The 21,025-nt window shown below is 39.6% G+C and overlaps 1 protein-coding gene across 1 annotated transcript in view; it reads right to left on the bottom strand.

Annotated features, from left to right (window-relative positions):
* Positions 1-21,025, bottom strand: part of THSD7B (thrombospondin type 1 domain containing 7B) — a 349,927-nt gene that overhangs the window by 232,394 nt on the left and 96,508 nt on the right. The gene's annotated exons all lie outside the window — the stretch shown is intronic.

Below are 21,025 nucleotides of genomic sequence, written 5' to 3'. Positions count from 1 at the left end.
AATGTGACATTTAGCTTAATTGCAACCATTTCGCCATCTGAGAACTCATTCAACAATAAGCATCTTCCACAATTATTCTGTCCCTGTAGCTATGTGCTAATCTGCAAATTTAGGACAAGATCATCAATCAGTTAAATAGAGTATTCTGTTAGCAATTTATTTCAAACAGGTAACAGATATGCTCCGAGTCACATCTGATACATAAAACAGAGAAGAAACACTGAGAAAAAAATTAATGGACAATCAGTGGAATAGTCCTTCTATTGTGTCTTTCAGTTTAAGTGTAAAATATTAAAAGAATTGTTCTAGACCTTAACAATTAGGTTTTAAATAGAACCTCCTAATTCTTAGACAAATATAACAAAGATCAAAACTTCCTTAATGCCTGACTGAGGAATAACTCCACCAGACATGACTAACTCCAGAAGATCACTGCAGTGTCCACTTCAATTGAATACTTCTGCTTGAAAAGTCATATAATCACTTTAGATGCCATTCCAGGATCCTTCCACCACAGCATGTTTATACGAAATGGAAAGATCCAAATTGAGTTATTTCTGAAAACATATAAAACTGACTTGGACAACACGAGTTCTATTCCTAACAGCATTACAACCAATTAATATTAACTATCAGTACCAGCAACAAAAAAATAAGTTCCACTGAATTAGTGGCATAAGAACTGGTTATTTTATGAGAAATTTTCATGAGATTTGTGTAATTTCACAGGAACAATGCCTTTTTTTCTGAGATTTGGACATATTAATTATGAACCAAACTTCAATATTATATGAACTATCACTTTTTTCCTCACTTTTTTTCTTTTTCTTTTCCAGTAAGATGCAAAGCTACTCCACATTATAACAAGAAAAATATTTCACATTCAGATGAATTACTTACTATGCTGATGAAAGTCATACCATTTGCATACCATGCTCTCTCCATGTCAGTGTACTCAGTCCAGTGACAGCTTTTTTTGCAGACTAAACACTCTACCATCTTGGGGACGAACTCCGTAGAAAGTCTAGAACACCTTATCTGATACTTTTACGTATTATGAATCACAAAGTATTATTAGTATAGCTGTAAAAGCTGCAAAGCATTCGACACTGTCCCACACGACATCCTTGTCTATAAATTGGAGAGCCATCAATTTGATAGATGGACCACTTGGTGGATGAGGAACTGGCTGGATGGCCGCACGCAAAGAGTTGTGGTCAATGGCTCAGTGTCCAGTTGGAGAACAGTAACGAAGTAACAAGTGGTGTCCCTCAGGGATCAGTGTTGGGACCGGTCTTGTTCAACATCTTTATCACTGACATGGACAGTGGGATTGAGTGCGCCCTCAGCAAGTTTGCCAATGACACCAAGCTGTGTGGTTTGGTTGATACGCTGGAGGGAAGGAATGCCATCCAGAGGGACCTTGACACGCTTGTGAGGTGGGCTGATGCCAACCTCATGAAGTCTAACCATGCCAAGGGCAAGGTCCTACACCTCGGTCGGAGCAATCCCAGGCATAGCTACAGGTTGAGCAGAGAAGAGATTCAGAGCAGCCCTGTGGAGAAGGACTTGGGGGTGCTGGTCGATGAGAAAATGAACGTGAGTCAGCTTCAAGTGTGTGCTCGCAGCCCAGGAAGCCAACCGTATCCTGGACTCCTGGACTGCATCAAAAGGAGTGTGACCAGCAGGTCGAAGGAGGTGATCCCGCCCCTCTACTCTGCTCTCCTGAGACCTCACTTGGAGTATTGTGTGCAGTTCTGGTGTCCTCAACATAAAAAGGACATGGATCTGTTGGAACAAGTCTAGAGGAGGGCCACGAGGATGATCAGGGGACTGGAGCACCTCCCATATGAAGACAGGCTGAGAAAGTTGGGGCTGTTCAGCCTGGAGAAGAGAAGGCTGTGTGGAGACCTCATAGCAGCCTTCCAGTATCTGAAGGGGGCCTATAGGGATGCTGGGGAGGGACTCTTCATTAGGGACTGTAGTGACAGGACAAGGGGTAACGGGCTCAAACTTAAAAAGGGGAAGCTTAGATTGGATATAAGGAAGAAGTTCTTTACTGTGAGGGCGGTGAGGCACTGGAATGGGTTGCCCAAGGAAGCTGTGAATGCTCCATCCCTGGCGGTGTTCAAGGCCAGGTTGGACAGAGCCTTGGGTGGCATGGTTTAGTGTGAGGTGTCCCTGCCCATGGTAAGAGGGGGTGGAACTTGATGATCTTAAGGTCCTTTCCAACCCTAACTATTCTATGATTCTATGTAGTTAGCATAACTGCCTACTCCCCTGCTTTCCTGGAAGCGTCCCCCCTTATGCTTGCCCTGTACCTACTGCTACACCTCAGCCAAATTGCAGCTTTTCTTCCTTGTCAGTACTTAACTGTCTCAATTATTTAGTTATTTATTATTAACAGCAACTCAGTAAAACCCTTTCTATTATAGCCTGTATGAAAGATGCTGCACAAAATAAAAGACTACTGTACCATTTGCAATGTGTCACACAGGGCATATAAAATTCCTCTGATTCCTGCGATTAATTTTAACTACTTGCAGCACTTTTTTAAACTTTCATGACCTACACAAATGAGTAATTCAGCAGCTTAGTTATTCATCTTATTTTAGATCTGAATAAAAGTGAAGTTTAGTGACTTACAGCCATGCAGCTTTTTGTTCCAATTTTACATTTCAGCTTTTTCCCTTATTATCCACATGCGGTAACACTCAAGACACACACAGCAAGAAAGACATTCTGCAACAAAATGTAACGAACACTGCTGTTTATGAAAACTCAGTGATTTACTAACCCCTTGGCACTTGAAGGCAGGACTTCTGAATCTAATCACTAATATCAACTGCATTAGCTGAGCTACTCAATCATGTGCCCACACCCCAGGGACAGCCCAGGGAAAAATATTCTATTCTTTCAACTCCCAGTTAAAAAATACAGAAATTAAAAAACAAACAAACAAAAAAAACCAAAACCACAACAACAAACACGCATATTACAATGCATTTCTGTAATACTCATCTGACACATTTTGAGGGTTCATGGTAGCAGCTGGCATTAGGACATGAGGCCATAATGTATATAAATTTAGATATATTATAAAAACAAAAAAAAAAAAATAGATGTTATCAGCACCTTATAAATATGAGTAGTTTACTGCAGGTGAGATTAAAAACATCTCAGTACTGAATTATAGATAGTTATAATCAAACTCTGGCCTTTTTAAAATTCCAAATGCCTATGAAAACCGATTCCTTTTAAAACATGGATAGCCTTTATAAGATGTTTGTAAATGTAACCTTAATAGAAAAAGCAGCTGAGAAATGTTTCTTCAGTCACTCCGCCTCGACTCTAGGGCTTGTATTTCCCAAAGGAAACAGTGACTTGCCTGTGGAAAACACCCAGAATCAATAAAACACTGGCTACACAGCATCTCCTGCAACACAAACGGCCTGGCTTACCAGTGGGAACCAGAGAAAATACACAGGAGTTTCTGGACACGCATCTCAATGATACCTTCTTCTGATCCCAAACCTCATCTCTAGTTATGTTTAAATCCTTTCTCAAGCCCATAGGAAAGCTCAGACCCCTTCAGGCACAACCAAGTAAGAAGTCGAAGAGATCTACTCTGATATTTGCAGGGAAGCAGAAGAGACCTTGGTATATCTGTGAATGAGATTATTTTATATTTGCCTGTAGAAACTGTGATTCAGAAGGTCCACTCCAGAGTTATACAGGTCTTTACTGAGTTAACACCAGGAAGCTTTGCAACAAGGTTTTTCTGCTTTCCCATACATTGGTTTCCTCTCACCGCCCTTTACATAGGCAGTCACTCTGTCATTTTTCTAGCATGCAAAGCCTGGACTCCAGGTCCACCTTCTTGCTGATAACCCAGCAAAGGACAGAAGGACTCCAAAGGTGATACACTCAGCTCTGGAAGAGACCGTCCCATCCACATCTTGCCAATGAATCCTACCATACAACATCAAGATCACCACTAATGGACTCCTAAAGGAATCACACCAGGAAAATCGCTGTCAAATGTTTGATGCTCTGAGATAGGGCCTCGGTGAGACAGCTGGGGGGAAGCACTGGCAGCAATTCAACACCTGCTTGGTATTCAAACTCCAAGACACAAAGAGAATTCCTGTATCAGTTCTGCAATAATTCATTACCTGCCAAACACCAAAGATGTTGACACCCCTTATTCCGAGTTGTGACAACTGCAGTTTCTAATTTTCTTACTCTTTCATGAAGCTTAAATTATATTTATTCAGTGAAATAATATAAACTTTTTTTTATAAACTTTAAAAATTTAATGGTTTCTTTTTTCACAAAAAAACTTTCACAGAAAAAGTTGTGAAATAATGCAGCTATCTCCACACCTGCAAAACATGTCTGAAGTATCAGAATTTATTTCACATGCACATAATCACAGAAATGTCTACATTCCTCTGCAGAAATAATTTTAAGGGAGAACTGCATTTTTTATACTCACTTTCATGCTATTCCCAACTTACCTATTTTATAAGCCACTACAGCACAGAAGCCAGCATACTTTTTCAGATATTATACTGGTCAGTATGCTGTGGCAATGGAATCAAAATCAAGAATCACACACTGAGGTGCTACCAAGTCTAGCTGGGGTTAAATGGTGGAATTGTATTAACTCTCCCTCAGACTCCGGCAGAGCTGATGTGCATATACCTAAAAATTCCTTACCCTGTGATATTCTCCAGGTGGGACCTCTGATGAGCCCCAGCTCTGGCAGGCCCTCTGCCTGTGGATACTTCCCTTGCTCCAGAGCAGAAACAGGGTGCCCAAAGCTCTTGGAACAGAAAAGGTAGATGGTAAAATATAGGCACTATGTACATATACAGAAATACCTTCTCAAGTGTATGGGCCAAACAGTCATTATTCTTACTAAGCATTACAGAAGCGCTATACAACAGCCAGGATTTCCCATGGTGCCCAAAATGCTACTGATTAGCATTCCTGCATAGGTGGAGAACACCAATGATAACAATTCCCTGGCAACAGATAGCATAATTAATTCATGCAAAAAGTACTATTTTTAAATATGTGCCCATCAATTTTGTAAACACTGGACAGAGGTTATTGCAGAATTATACAAACTGCTTTTACTGGGCACTTTCTTTATTTTTTTTGTTTGTTAACAGTCCACATTTAATTAGCCACCTGTAATTATTTGCAATTAAATTGCAGTTTACTCTCGTTACTCCTCTTAAATGCTCCAAATTCTAAAGCAAAAGTATTTAGGAAAAGCAAAATTCACTGCGATAGTTAGAAATAGCTGCGCACGAATAAACAAAACAAATAGCTATGCCAAAGTCTGGAAAGACAAGTGTTCTCCAGCAGTAAATCAATCTGCTCGTCTCACAAACTCTGTGAGCACAGGCTGCTGACAGAAGGAATGTCTGGTGGTTGAGCAGCGTCTCATCAATCTAAGAGGGTCAAAGAGCTTAAGTTTCCAGACAGTGTAAATCAGGATGAAGGGCTTTAAGATGCAAGTGGTTTTCACTTTAGAGAAGGACAGACATACTGTAAACAAACAAACAAACAACTGAACAACAACACACACACACACACAAAACCCAAACCCTGGACAAATGAAAAATCTACCAACCACAAAAAACCTAAATAACTAAACTCTACTGAGAGGGGGCAAGGAAATTAATGTAAAAGGAAGGCAATGACAAATACATTAATTGCCAAACTGAGATAATCTCCCCTCACATCATAAATTCAGCTTCTTGATTGCACGGTCCATAAGAAAAGAATAACTAAAATACTTGAATATTTAGAACAAAATACTTGACTCTGCAGTCAGAGAACATGATCACATTACCTCGTTCAGACAACTCATACAGGTGTTAAGACCAGAAAAATCTTGGTAATCTTGTGACAAGAATTACAAAATATAAGTAAGCATAGCATATCTGGACACCTATATGAAGAAAGAAAAAGCTCCGTCCCATCTGGAGGCAGATTTTGCCAGCCGTTGTTCCGACTAACTATGCGCGCAGATAAGTGAAAGTACGATACTGTCAGACTAAGATCTGTGCATCAGGCTAGACTGAGATCCACAGATCTTATGAAAATGTTGCAATATCCTGTCATGCTTTTGAACTTTTTATTTTTTTTCCAAACTAGCACATTAGATATACTTCGTTGCTGGAGAGCAGGACATGGCATTCAACTACACCCCACCCAGAGAAAGCCCCTGCTCCAGCATTTCTCTGTAAACCTACCTCCCAAATGACCCGGAACATTCCAACATGCAGAGCAATTTCCTACTCATTTTATTTTTTAATTTAGGTTTTCCTTTTCCAGATCAGTTAGATTCCTTGGAGCAAAAGCCAGTAATGCTCTAAGGATAAACAGACAAAAGAGTATCGCAGTCTTGGCCATAAATCTGTGTCAGTACATTAACACGAGCCCCAGTGTGGCAAGTCCTGCAGCAGGCAGAGTGCTAAGCCATGGTCCCAGTGTGGGAACAAGCATGTTCAGAAGAGAGGGCAGATTTTGTTGTTTTGGTTTGGGTCTTTTCTGTTTGGTTTGGGGTGTTTTTTCAATATCTACACTGCTGAAATAAAGAAAACTGGAAACAGAATGACAGTTCAATAATTTAAAGATGGAAATGCTCAGACATCAAACCACATCCTAGAATTACGCAGAGGTCAGCCGTACAATGCTGGTACATCTCTACTACTTTTTTGGCATATCTTTTGATCATGTTCTGCACTTTTACTGGTTACATATTTCTCAATAGTCTTCAGCTATCACTGAAATACTCACAGTCATGCACCTTTACATGCGTTTTCACAATGAATAAAACCACATCCTTCAAGATGTTTAAAGAGCTGAGAATATATATCCTGAGGATGACTTTACTGGCACAGAACCATGTTTCTTTTGAAAACCATTAAGAGATGCGGCAGGGTGCAGGGATCATTCACGTTTTCTGCTGGGGCTGTTCTCTGAGCACAGAACAGTTCTGAACTTGGAAATCTGGTCACATCACACTTTTTGAAATAAAAGAATGGTAACTTGGAAAAAGATCAATTACAGAGGCACAGATGTACGCATATTTTACATCCAAACGTAAGCATCTGTTTTTACAATGTTAGCCCACACTTTGAACCTGAAGATTTTAAAAAACGTTCTTGTACATAAGTAATCATTTAACAAGGCCTCAGAAAATACAGCCCTTATAGATTTAATTAACAGGTTAATGATGTGGATAGCATGCATGCTCTCAAAAGCAAAGATTTTCACATTAGGCTTGTTTCTGTCTCACAGAAGTAGCTTTCTTGTAGAGTATCTGTGCTAATGTAATTACACATCTGGTACTTCTGCTGCTTTCAATTGCAGAGATATTTATAAACAGCGGTCCTAATTTACACAAGAGTACATAGTTGTTCCATTGTTTTATACTAGAAATAAAGATATTTGTACAAAAATTAAACTGAGAAGAGTTCCCTTTGTAGCCCTGAATGGTTCTACTGAATATATAAAATAATCATTTAGCCTGCAAAATAAAGCTAACACGCTATTGTCATAACTGCCTGGGAAACCTGCATAAACCAAGTGTGCCTCAAGTTCACCTTGATATAAAGAGGTCAAGTAGAAAGTTTTAGACAATTTTAAATTAAACATCAGCATGGCAATCATCTTTGTTCCACTGTGTCACCAACATGGCAAAACTAATGTTTTAAACTATCATTTATTAGAGACATTCATTCATCATCCTTACTGAAACAGAAATGATCAAAAACCAGACCAGAATAATGGAAATCCCCCATTATCTCTACCAGTATTGTCAAGAAAATGCAGTAGCTAATAATTTAAATATGCTTCAAAGAATGATCGCAAATTCAAACACAATTCAACAAGATAAAAAGCTATTCCTGCCACAAGCTGCTTTCAGTTCAATTTAGGTCACGTATGAGTTCACCACGATAGCACCTGAAATTCCCAACTTACTAACTGTTGACAGAAGATGCTGCTGCCCTAAGTGTTTAATCAAAGGAGTGGTTGAGTCCCGAGTCCTGTTGGAGCATCACTGAAAGGAGACACTATCAAAGTAACCTTTCAACATCTGTGTGCTCAAGCTCAGAAATGTCTGCACGGGAGAAAAGATAAGCCAAGAAATATACCCCTTTCTACTTCCTGTTTTAATGTACATCTGATTAAGAAAAATCATGAAACATTTAATAAAAGGAAAAAAATACATGTGTGAATGTGAAACAGTAACTTTACTGTCAAATACATATACACACACATACACATATATAATATATGCTATGAGACATTTATATCTAAATTAACCGATTTTGCTCACATTTTTTATTCAACCAGTATTTTTATGCGCAGTCTGTACCCAGTGCAACAGAAGTTTATGTAAAATGTCATGATTGCCCCATCATGGGTTCTGAAACACTGGAGCCAGCTCCTAATCCTTCTCAGAGGAAACACTTCCAGTGTTTTGGAGGTCATGATGGAGTCTGTGGATAACTTTGAAGATTAGATTATGACAGGCAATGGACAAAACACTGAAATCTGCTCATTTAATTACTCCAAACCCCTGACAGTAATCCAGAAAGGCAGAATGAGGAGTGATCTGGGGGGACAGGACAATAAAAACACTTAGCTAATTCTCCCAGAAAACAGATTTCAAAGGGCTTTTAGTTTTGCTGCTTTTATGAGAGTAAGCTGTTTCCATATAAACCAGCTCATTAGCATGTCCCAGCTGGTTCATTAACCAGTACATAGAGATTCCTTATCACCGTAAGAAAACAATAAGCTGCTACAGAAAGAGCTTTGTTGAGAAACAAAGTGGGCTACCTGGCCTCTCCCAGAAGGAAATCCACCTCTCAGTCTCGTCATCAGGTAGGTTTAAAGAATAACAAAGTTCATACCAAAGCTGGCATATCCATCCACAAACTACATAATAAATCCACAAACTACATTAATAAACCTGTCTACATCCTCAGCAGATGGACAATACTCAGATGTAGACAAATCAGACTGATAGTTCTGTTAAATAAGAAAAATCAGTTCTTTCACTAAGGATTTATGATTCCCATACTAAACATTATTCTGAATATTCTGAAGTAAATTAAGCCAATTTGATTTGAGATCCCTTTAGCAGTAAGCCATATATTTTAGCAAAAATAAAAATGACTGATTGAATAGAAAAAAAAAATCAATGAAGAAAAGGGAGATAACAAAACGTAACCCAAAATTATTACACGTTAAAATCACTTATAGTCTGCCCTAGCTGAAAGTTTAGAAATTCAAGATATTACTCATCTTTAAAAAAGAAAGATCTTTAGCTTACATCAAATCTTGATAATACCGCAGATATAGAAGGAGTGGGCTCTAGAAAGTATAAACAGAGCACATGTATATAGTTAATTTTGTGTATAATATTCAGGTGTTTTTAAAACAAAAAAAAAATCTAGGTTTCTCTTCAAGAATATTTACTGTTCTCAGGGCCTGTTTTTTTTTAAATTTCTTAAACTAAAACTGTATGCTAAATTTAAACTGTTTCTATTTTACTCCCTTAAGAATAAAGAAGAGGAAAATTTCTCCTGGACCTCTGAGCTTAGTCACTAAGAAGGTAATGTACACAGATTTACCATAGATCTTAGAAAACAGCTGCATCAGTTAGACCAGTTAGGTTTACTGTCCTGTCACTCTTCCCAAACCATTCCGCTGCACTCTTCACGTTCTCCCAAGTATTCTAATTTAAACCAATAAAACAATCTTGACAGGCAAACTAAGCAATGGAATACCTTCCTACATTAATTTTTAACACATGCAAACACAAATATGTAACGGGTGGGTGTCAGGATGATGGAGCTAGGCTTTTTTCAGTGATATCCAGTGACAGGACAAGGGGCAATGGGTGTAAACTGGAGCATAGAAGGTTCCATGTTAACATCAGGAAGAACTTCTTTACTGTGAGAGTGACAGAGCACTGGAACAGGTTGCCCAGGGGGGTTGTGGAGTCTCCCACATTGGAGATATTCAAGGCCCGCCTGGACAAGTTCCTGTGTGATGTACTCTAGGTTACCCTGCTCTTGCAGGGGGGTTGGACCAGATGATCTCTTGAGGTCCCTTCCAACCCTTGGGATTCTGTGATTCTGTGATTATTAACAATTACTCAGCCAACATTTCCATTTATATAAATTTGTCTGGTTACAATAGTTGCTGCCCAAAGAATTTTCCCTGATTAGGATGGATATGTGATCACACACCATATCCATGTGATAGCCTTTTTTATTTCCACATGCAATCAGTTTCCACCAGACTAAGAAAGCATGAGCTTCCCACTATGCATTTAGACAGCCTTGCATCAAACCCTACAATAAAGCAGGAGAACAAAATACTATATGTACTCAAGATAAGCTTCTCCAATAGCATCACCTTCAGGACTTTTTCTGGATTACATTTCCCTCTATCTTCTTTGCTCTTCAGGATAGCTTCCCACAGGATCCTAGTTCCCTGAATAAGTTAAAGTTCCTGCTGCCAAGATCAAGGAATGAGCTTTAATCCCCTACTTCCTCAATTCCCTCAGGATCTTAAACTCCATCATCATGTGAGCCAGCTCCATTCCTTGTGGCCAAGGATACTGATTCGCCTGCTCCTGATCAGTTCCTCTATATTATAGAATCATAGAATAGTTAGGGTTGGAAAGGACCTTAAGACCATCAAGTTCCAACCCCCCTGCCATGGGCAGGGACCCCTCACTCTAAACCCTATCACCCAAGGCCTCGTCCAACCTGGCCTTGAACAGTGAATCACTCATCACTCACTAAAGTGATCACCACTTTAGTTGGCCTGTCCAGCACCTGCAATACAAGGACGTAGAGTAGAAGCAGGGAATAACACATAATGGGGTGCAGGCTGGCACTGGAGACCCCACCACTATTGCTAACTCACTAGTTATCAGTTAGAGACATGTACATCTGCGGTCAGACAAAACTGGTTAGTGTAGTGAAACACATAACATGGTGAGATGGACTGACAAAGATAAAGGTGTAAAACTGTTAGGAAATTAATGTGATCTCATGTCAGTCCCATTGTGAGGAAGAAGAAACCATCAAAATGAACATTATGTTCCACTTGAGAAAAGACTGCAGATGCTGAAAACCCACCACTGCCAGGATGAAACCACCAACATTAGGACACAGAGGAGCAAGGCACGACTTACATTGGGAAAGGTGTATAAGCTGAGAATTGTGTGTATAACGACTTTAACTGCACTACTCATTTTTCTTTTTCTGTAACAATTAGATATGGACAAATAATGATGAGACTTTTAGGATTTCAATTATACTAACGATAATTAGCTGTATTTATCTCTAAGGCATGCTTCCTCCTCACCCAAGAACAAGGAGAGAAAAATTTACCTTAAGAAAGACGTACTTTGACTTCCACGAGAGATGATCTCTCTCATTCCATTCAGAGCTGTGGATTTTCACCCCTGCAACTGCAGTCCCAAGACCTATCAATACTGCAATTAAACAAGATGGAGAATGACGTTCTCCCAAACCAGACCAAGCAGAGCACTCTGTCAGAACACTGGTAAAAACAGAAGTGCCTGCTGTAATACATGGTATTCAGATAGCTTAGTCCCAGGAATACATCAGCTTCAGACATTTGTGTAAGTAGAAATAAAGATGTTCTGCATCAGTCCTCTTACAAAAGATTCTTCACATCTATTAGGAGCTGCAATGCCTTGGAAAAACAATTCCACTACAGCTCCCTGACTCCAAAGTTCAGAATCTCAGGTATTGCAACCTTCATCTTTTCAAATAATTAACTTAATTTCACATGCAATAACTAAAGAACACTATGCATGAAAAAGATACTTATGATAAAAGCTGATTTAAACTTCTTTTAAATACCAGCTAATCAGAGCATTTTATAAACTATTCATTAGATTAAGGCTGTACTAAAGCCTTTTCTTGAGTTTCAGATGTGAATAAACCCATCCACAACAAGTCTGTAGGGCTTCTTTTACATTTATCATTTCTAGGCAAACAGATCTTCTCAATCAAAACTTCAGCAAGGCTCAGAAATGCACTTTTATGGCCACCTTAAAAACACTCCTAAATCATGCAGTTACAATGAAATTGATTACATAAAATACATTCAAATATTAATTCAGCATCAAGTATATACATCAATATGCACACAGCAGTAACAGCATATGTCATCTGACCCACAAGGATTACAGCATTCAACAGCTGGACTTTTAGAACATGTCACTAGGTGCCAATCACACTGATAAAAGAGGTGGTTTTACTGATCACAATGCATATCCTTTGTCCCAGGGAGGAAGAACAGCTGCTACTTCCTGTAAAATCCTTCACATGTCCTCTCTTCTGGGAATTAAAGCCCCAGACAAATTGTTTGGGTAGGCATGAGAATTCATTAATTTCTTCAGTCTGCTTTTATGTATGCATTTGCTAGCTCAAGGAGCTATTATAACAATGTTGTTACAATATTGTTACAAAATAACCAAATATTTTTCCCTAGTACATCCATGTTTTCCACTCAGGGGTTATGCTTCTCAGGACCTTCAGTTGCTTGACAGAAGTACCCATGGCATCTTCCAAACCTGAAGCCAGAGCAACGAATTCTGGTCTCTGTTATGCCAGCATCAATTCGAAGTGAGCAGACTGCATCCACACTCCTACTCTGTTCCTCATTTATCTCTGTCCTACATTCTGGATGTCAAGCCAATTGCTAAGTTTCATTGATGAACCTCAGTTCACCAACAAACATTTTAAGCACTGTCTTTGAATTTCCAAATGGATATCAGACCATTAAGTAATTTAAGATGTCTCAGGAAAGAACTCGGTATTGACTTGGACTCACTTCCAGCTGATGCCTAATCCATATTACAATAATAATGTAAATTATCACTAAGGAGTGGTTAGCCATCGTGGTTAGATCGCATGGCAGGCAGGCAATCTCAACCAATAAGTCAACTGTGAGGGGAAATGGTAAATGTGCTGATTATGTAAATGTAACTGTTTGAAGTCAAAGATGCAGGCCTGTATTTCACTGATAAAATGCGTAACATAGAAAGAAGCTCTGTGTAAGCAATTAAATTTAACTTTTTAATCAATAAAAACGAAACTGGGACCTAAATCCACTTTATAGGATTTACAAATCAAAGTCTTCCTGCAACTCGAAGACAGCTATGATACCCTTTTCACTAGAGGGGAACTTACCATAAGACAAAAACATCACATTCTATCCTGATACCACACACAGGAGTCATCTATCACTACATTAAGATAATCTGGTGCTCATGATGTTCCTGATTTTTAGTTATGGTTGCCATTCTTTGTAAATAACGCTATTCTCGCAACGGTTTTGATGGCAGCATCTCACATGAGTTTGATGGATGAGCCCGCCTGTCCTTAACACTAGATTTGTTTTTCCTAGGTCCAGTATTTCCTTAAGGATGCCAGAAATAGGAAGTCTATTGTGCCTTTAAACTTTCACTTAATTTAAAAAATTTCAGCACTGACAGAACTTGGGTTGGTACCCAGGTGTTATGAATTCATCCACTCTGTTCTAGGAGGAGGCAACCCAAGCTATACAACACAGTGGCCCATCACCAAGTTGGAAAGTCATTTTAATTTCACTACCATCTACCAAATTCACTGTCCACTTAATTTTTCTTTCTGTCCTTACTGATTCATTTCCCTGTGTTGCCACTGAAACACAGCAAAATCTGCCACAAAATATCAATGCCTCCTCTCAAAAAATAATCATCTGTTTCCACAGACACAGCTGATGCCAGATTTCTTCCACTGCCCTTCCAATTGCATGTGAATTGCTGTCCTGTACCTTAACTTACAAGAACTGCAGCCATATCCATTTATCTGCTTTGTAAAGTACTGTATAGTTACAGTCTTATTACAACAAATACCCTTACTCATGATATTTCCACATATAAAAAGCAACTAAGAATATATATATATGCAGCATATAGGATACATATATAAACATATTCAGAGGTATTTACTGATGCAAGATTAACTGAAAAACAAATTTTGTACACACAGTTAAGGCTGCAATGGTCAGGCTTATTCCAAAAAGCACAAAAATGACTACCATCTGCAATGCCTTTGATAGTTCACTAATTAATGATCAAGGATGCATTTGCTCCAGCATAATTTTATGCTTTTATATGAATATCTTATTTGATTATAATTATCACAGACTGTAGAAGTTTATTAGGGCCAATCATTTCTTAACACAATTAAAATCCCAAGGGAACAATATGAAGTAATTTTTATTGGCGAAAATGATGAGAACTTATAACCAAAAGTTCTTGTACTGCAAACTGTACTACCAAAAGTACTTGTCTACTGCAGTTATTCCAATATGTAAAATTAAAACAAACTGCATGAATTTTTTCAATACATTTATGTGAACACCTGATTTAAAACAATCAGTAGGTGTTAGGAGTTGCAGAATGAGCTCTTCTTCAGGCTCCTCTAGTATTCATCTCTTTGGGATTATGCAGCCTTTTTCTCCTCCTGGATGAAATTACCCACTCTCAAAATAGCTCTCTGGTCTATTGCCTCTGCTTCCCAACCCTGTTAACACAACACCTCTAATTCTTTCTCTTTCACAACACTGTGACACTTCCTATTAAAATGAGTCTAAAAACCGTTTCTCCACAACAGAAATAATTATTTGTTCTTTCACCCAAAGGTATTAACATGAACATTGGAGGGTAAAAACAGGAAGAATTCTTTATGAATGCATTCTGTGTACGTACACCTTATCCTGTTCTTTCATGCATTTTTAGAATACCTCTATCTCGGATCTGGTAAAACAGATTATTCTCTTTCCCATTCTGTCATTCTCTCTCTATTGTCATCCTAAAGGTGTTCCTTTTCTTTCCCTGCCAGACAAGAGCCTTTTAGGTTTTAGTATGCTCTTTACCCCAAGACCTGCTTAAAAAAAGTAATACATAGCACACTGATGGGTGCCAGAATGTGATTTATTTTCATTTCAGAGTTTCCCCTGAGAACCCAAGTAATCACTCCAAGAACATCTCATCACCACCACTGTTTTAGTCCTATTTGCTCTCCCTTAAGAGTGCATTTTGCTTAAACATCTTTCATTCAACAAAGATAATATTACAGTGTTCTAAAAATGTTGAATTTTGAGAAATAAATCTCTAGCAAATCAATCTACATCAGATGGCTGTTTACACAGCTGCTTTCAAACAATAAAGACCAAGTTCCACTACTACTTACATCATTTTCTCATCTATTTAAGCATTTTGTAGTTACACTGAATAAGACCCAGTATCTGGTATGTCGTAAAACACTTGGAGAGAAACTAACTTAAAAAAAAACCTAGTTCTAAAGAAGATACCTTACATTTTCTTAACTCTGACCTAAAAAAAAAAAAGTCTGTAGAGGAAAAAAAGGCAGAAAAGGAAAACATTAGCTGGAATTAGTTGAAGCAAGCAGTCTCATTCTCCAGACATCTACACCAAGCTTTAAAAACAATTAACATCTGTTGGGATATTTACACCAGAGAAGAATTTACACCAGGGGCTCAGGACAACAGTTATGGGCAGCAGGCACTTGGAGCCAGGACACCTTCACTGCAATCAGCTGCCAAATGGGAACCAAGGAGGAGAATCACCAAAGGCAGAGTGGAACAAGGCTGCCTTCAATATAAATCAGCTTCTTCTGATTGTTCATATGAATTCCATAAGAAAAATATAACAGTAAACTGTGACTGGCAGTGAATTATTTTCCTAAGTATTCTTAATAGCACAGAATATATGCAGTTGTTCTTCAGAGTGTCAATATTCCACTGCAATAGCTTTTCTCCTGAGGCTTAGAGAAATCCTTCCTCCTCTAATCCTGTTTTCCAGTGACAACTTAAGAACTGAAATGGCAACAATTTCCCATTCCCCCTGCTAATTCACAAATTGACAAATTTGAGGTTTTTTCCCTGCTGTTCTACCCATTCAGCAGCACTCAGTATTCTCCCAGAAAATGAGTTTGAACTGCTCAGCCTGGTGGTTCTTTGAGGGATAACAGGGATGGGTAGAGAAGGATGGCGAACTGCATCTTTTCAACTTGTATGCTTGCTGATTTTTATTTCTCTTCTTTAAAAAGAATATTAAAGCCATTTTATATCAAGGCCACTTAGCTGAAGGCAGTGATGCTTAAGCTCTCTAGCCCTGCCAGACACCCAAGACTGGGCACCTTCGTTTTACAGAATAGTAGTTTACTGTGGTTTGCAATATACAGAATAGTTATTAATTTAAAATACTTCTGCTTGGCTGAAAAAAAATAAAAGAATACTGAAGCAAAGACTTCCACTAATAACTCAGCACTGCTTGAGTTTGTCAATTTACTTGCCACAGCTAAGAAGTCCAACAAACCTGTGCACTGGCAACAGCACCTGGAGAAACCACTGTCGAGTTGTTAATTACAACACTTTCCAATTATGAACTGCAACAAATCATAACATTATTTAATGATTAACCATTTCAGCACTAATAAATTAGCAAAATATACATACGTATGTGAAAAGATCTAAGAAGAGGGTACACACTCGCTTCGGACCTCATGCATGTGGCAACTTTCTACAGCAGACATTTTAATGGCACATAAGGGGTTTTACTGTTTTGGGGTTCTTCTAGATGACTGGCACCAGTTCCAAACCAGAATACTATTTCAGATGAAAATGGAATAGTATACAGCTGGAGTTAATGCCTGTGAAAGTCAATGAAATGCTTAGATATATTTGTATTTTTAAGATAAAAAAAGAAAGTTCTATGCCAGCAGTATGACTCCATGCCAATTAAACATTAACCTCAGATTTCTCTCCTTCTGGTCTGATACTCAATTCCAAAAATTGCAAGTTCAAAGGGAAGAGTTTTTTCAAACCCACATTTGGGCACATAACACGCTCCCTATGAAATGGAAATCACTTGATTACCTTGTATTAGTGGCTAGCGTGGAAACCAAAATGAGCTAGTGTTTTCAAAAGGCAAAATGTTATGTTTAGATGTCCCACATTTGCATCCTACAATTTCACAGTACTTATTTTACTTATTTTCTGCAAACTGGCTTACGTGAGAATGCACATATGTGTGGAGGAGGAATCACACATAACTAATTTTTATTGGCTAGGTATCATGACCCAAAGACAAGCTTGTAAGAGATACTTGTGATATTTCTGCAAGAGCAAAACAGTACTGGCTAGGATGATGAGGTGGGTATTCCACATGCATTAGGTTTCTCCATCAGCAAACTAGGAGCATTCAGGTTATGCCCACCTTATGTGGACCTTCTCCCCAGAGAAGCTCCTCTTTCAGTAATATAGATATAGGTGAGGTTAAAGCTGGCCTTTCTGTATATCCCTTAATTTTACCCACTGTTTCAGTAGGAATCTGTACCTTTAAGTCAGTCCTGATTTAGGGTAGAATTTTAAAAAATATTTTGTAGGCATTAAGCATGTAAATCCTTTCTTTTAGGGAGGCATATCCCATTAATTACCTGAAATGGTTTTAAGCCTTTAGCTATTCCTGAGAAGTAGATGATGAAATGGTCCATTGAGCCACAAAATACTGAAAACTGGGAAGGTTCATGGGGATAGACAGGAAAAGATTTAATTCAGTACAAGATGGTAAATCAGGTTAAAACAGAAAAGCATGCACATGTCTTCCATTGTGAATACTTTTCTCAGCAGAAACCCAACTACCAGATCACCTTGAATTTGGGTTTCGAACACGATTTTCACCATCTGCAATCTCTCCACTATCCATCAACACCAAATATTAAGCTTCTAATTAAATAGCAGAGATTTCATCCAGCATCTTGCCTTAGCAGCGCTATTCTTAGTCTCTCTTTGCCCATCAAAAAAAGTACAGTGAGATTGAAGTGTTTCTAAATGGCACTGTCCAAATCTTGCAAGAAATACTATGCCAACAGAAATCAACTGGGTGCGCCAGTATAGCACCTTTGACTCACCATCTTAAATTTATTCTTAACTTTATATGCATAATCTCTTAAATCCTATGTTCAATACTTCAGCACACCATATAATGTGTTTGTAAGACATACACAACAACTCCTATCTCACTCCCTGCTCTTCACCATGAACTACACTTCAGTACAGACTAACAAATATCTCATTTTAACTGAAGACCCAGGGAAGAAGGTCCTGTACAGCCATAGCTACAGCTAACTGCCTGAAACTGAAGACCTCGCTGCTTGCCTCAACATAATTTCAGCCATCCACAACTTTTTCTGTACCCACTTCCTTTAGAATCATAGAATCATAGAATAGTTAGGGTTGGAAAGGACCTTAAGATCGTCTAGTTCCAACCCCCTGCCATGGGCAGGGACACCTTGCTCTAAACCATGTCACCCAAGGCCTCGTCCAACCTGGCCTTGAACACTGCCAGGGATGGAGCATGGACAACTTCTCTGGGCAACCCATTCCAGTGCCTCACCACCCTAACAGGAAAGAATTTCCTCCTTATATCCAATCTAAACTTCCCCTGTTTAATGTTTTAACCCATTACCCCTTGTCCTATCACTACAGTCCCTAATGAAGAGTCCATCCCCAGCATCCCTATAGGCCCCCTTCAGATACTGGAAGGCTGCTATGAGGTCTCCACACAGCCTTCTCTTCTCCAGGCTGAACAGCCCCAACTTTCTCAGCCGATCTTCATATGGGAGGTGCTCCAGTCCCCTGATCATTCTCTCATGGCCCTCCTCTGGACTTCTTCCAACAGTTCCATGTCCTTCTTATGTTGAGGACACCAGAACTGCACACAATACTCCAAGTGAGGTCTCACGAGAGCAGAATAAAGGGGCAGGATCACCTCCTTCGACCTGCTGGTCACACTCCTTTTGATGCAGCCCAGGATACGGTTGGCTTTCTGGTCTGTGAGCGCACACTGCTGGCTCATGTTCATTTTCTCATCGACCAGCACCCCCAAGTCCTTCTCTGCAGGGCTGCTCTGAATCTCTTCTCTGCCCAACCTGTAGCTGTATCTGGGATTGCTCCGACCCAGGTGTAGGACCCTGCACTTGGCATGGTTAAACTTCATTAGGTTGGCATCAGCCCACCTCACAAGCGTGTTAAGGTCCCTCTGGATGGCATTCCTTCCCTCCAGCGTATCAACCGAGCCACACAGCTTGGTGTCATTGGCAAACTTGCTGAGGGCGCACTCAATACCACTGTCCATGTCAGTGATAAAGATGTTAAACAAGACCGGTCCCAACACCGATCCCTGAGGGACAGCACTTGCTACTGGTCTCCAGCTGGACACTGAGCCATTCACCAGAACTCTTTGCGTGCAGCCATCCAGCCAGTTCTTTATCCACCGAGTGGTCCATCCATCAAATTGATGTCTCTCTGATTTAGAGACAAGGATGTCATGTGGGACAGTGTCGAACACTTTACGCAAATCCAGGTAGATGACATCAACTGCTCTACCGCTGTCCATCAGTTCCATAGCCCCATCACAGTAGGCCACCAAATTGGTCAGGCAGGATTTCCCCTTAGTGAAGCCATGCTGACTGTCACCAAGCACCTTGTTGATTTTCATGTGCCTTAGCATGCCTTCCAGGAGAATCTGCTCCAAGATTTTGCCAGGCACAGAGGTGAGACTGACTGCTCTCTAATTCCCCCTGGTCATCCGTTTTCCCCTTCTTGAAAATGGGGGTTATATTTCCCTTTTTCCAGTCGTCAGGAATTTCACCTGACTGTCATGACTTTTCAAATATGATGGCCAGTGGCTTAGCAACTTCATTTGCCAACTCCTTCAGCACCCGTGGATGGATTTCATCAGGACCCATGGACTTGTTCACATTCAGATTTTTAAGATGGTCTCGAACCAATTCCTCTCCTACAGTGGGCCCAAGGTCTTCATTCTCACAGTCCCTGTGTCTGCCTTCCAAGACTTGGGTGGTGCGGTCAGAGCCTTTGTCAGAGAAGACTGAGGCAAAGAAGTCATTCAGAACCTCAGCCTTCTCCAAATCCATTGTAGCTAGTTCACCCGAGAGCTTTCTGAGGGGCCCTACGCTCTCCCTAGTCTGTTTTTTATTTGCTATGTACCTGTAGAATCCCTTCCTGTTATCCTTAATATCCCTAGCCAAGTTTAATTTTAACTGGGCCTTACCTTTCCTAACCTGGTCCCTAGCTTCCCGGACAACATCCCTGTACTCTTCACAGGCCACCTGTCCTTGCTTCCACCTTCTATAAGACTCTTTTTTCATTTGAAAAAAGATAAAAACCACATACATAACATGCTTTTCAGTCTGAACACACTTCCCTTTCCCAGTACCAACACTGTGCATACTCCTGGTTTCCTCCAAGCAAATGACTGCTACATACACAATAGCACTGTGTAAAGTTTTTCACTGGCTTTGGTGGAAGTTAGCATGAGCCAAGGCCCTCTCCTCTCCCACGTCAGTGAAGTGAGAAATGAGGGCTTCTCCTTTTCATACCTAGGCAACAAATCTCTAAGGGACAAAAATTTGCTCTTTACTAGGGGGATGGAATTCCTAGAAAAAATAACCTCAGGCTCAATTTGCAACATACACCAGCCATCTAACCTGAGACAGTTCCTTGAAAATATTTATGGCAAAGTAATGGTTGTGTTGCTCAAGCAAACTTACACTTAAAATTAATCAAGAGATGAGACAATATGAAGTGACTGCCTTATTTTGATTGCAGTTTAACCTTTTCTGAACAGCATCTAGTATGAAATCACTCCATCCCCAAACATAGGTGCTTTTTCAGTCCATTCTCCCCCAATTCCACTCAATTCTAAATTTCCTTGCAGTTACAGCTCTCATAAAAGGAAACAGGAACTTTCTTTTTTAATTGGTTCTCTCATCCTAGAAGCAATTTTCAAAGTGTGGAGACTTTTGTAAGACAGCATTTTTATGTATTGTATTCTCATCATTTAAGGAGG

This window comes from Neopsephotus bourkii, unplaced genomic scaffold (assembly GCF_033783945.1).
Source record: "Neopsephotus bourkii isolate Nb327-2 ecotype Australia unplaced genomic scaffold, CSIRO-AGI_Nbou_v1 NB_730, whole genome shotgun sequence".
NCBI lineage: Eukaryota > Metazoa > Chordata > Aves > Psittaciformes > Psittacidae > Neopsephotus > Neopsephotus bourkii.
The sequence above is the reverse complement of the archived record's forward strand: the minus strand, read 5'-3'. Positions and strand labels throughout refer to the sequence as shown.